This window comes from Nicotiana attenuata, unplaced genomic scaffold (assembly GCF_001879085.1).
Source record: "Nicotiana attenuata strain UT unplaced genomic scaffold, NIATTr2, whole genome shotgun sequence".
NCBI lineage: Eukaryota > Viridiplantae > Streptophyta > Magnoliopsida > Solanales > Solanaceae > Nicotiana > Nicotiana attenuata.
The window spans coordinates 22,173-23,277 of NW_017673755.1; positions in this window are offsets into that span (position 1 = coordinate 22,173).

Below are 1,105 nucleotides of genomic sequence, written 5' to 3' on the forward strand. Positions count from 1 at the left end.
TCAAGCCTCCTCTGCTCCTCCTCTGAAGCTACTGCCCTATCCTCGGGCTAGATTGGGGCTGCAGGCGGTATCGGTATAACCTCTGGGACCTGCTCGACCTGTACGCGCTGCTCAGGAGTGCGGGCAGTGGGAGTCTGTGCTCCTCCCCTGGCCTGAGATGTGGCTGCAGCAAGGGGAAGCAACCCTGCCTGAGCTAGGGTGGTGTACATACTCATGAACTGCGCAAGAGTCTCCTGGAGAGCTGGAGTAGTAGTAGCAGTAGGCGTATCAGGCGCCTGGACTCCGGTTGGAGCTGCTGGTGGCTCCTCTGTAGCAGCTCGCGTAGGTGCTCTAGCTGCACCACGTGCGCGTCCTCGGCCTCTACCCCGGCTCCGACCTCTGACGGCTTTAGCATGGGGCGCGGGTGTCTGGTCGCCTCCGGTAACTCGTGTCCTCACCATCTGTGACAGAATAGAAGACAGAGTTTTAGAATTTTGATACCAAAAACCTCATACGACAAGGAAGTGGAATTTTCCTAACAGTTACATAGCCTCTCGTAGAAAAGTACAGACGTCTCCGTACCGATCCGCGAGACTCTAATAAATCGGCTTGTGATTCATGACTCCTATGAACCTAGAGCTCTGATACCAACTTGTCACGACCCAATTCGCCCTCCGTGAACTGTCGTGACAGCACATAGTCTCTACAACTAGGTAAGCCTAACAAATTGCGGAAAAAGGAAACGAAATGCGAAACTAGCAAGAACTGCGGTTAAAACTTAAATAAAACATTTAAGATGCCGCTCGGCATATACCGCCACACTCTCAAAATTGATCAACTCCCAAAACTCGAAATCTCATGAAATCACAAGTTGTAGGTACTACATAGTGCTCTAACTCCAGAATGTCTAATCAAAAGAAAGTACAAAAGGTCTATAACTAAAAGGAAGAATAGAGAGGGACTCCTCGGTCTGCGGACGCAGCAGATATACCTCGAGATAGCAACAGGGGATCTCCCAGGATATCATCCTGTAGTCCCAAATGTAAATATCCAGAGGATATCCCGGGATATCGTCCCATAGTCCGATTCATAATTATGCAGGGGATACTCCCGGAATATCAATCCG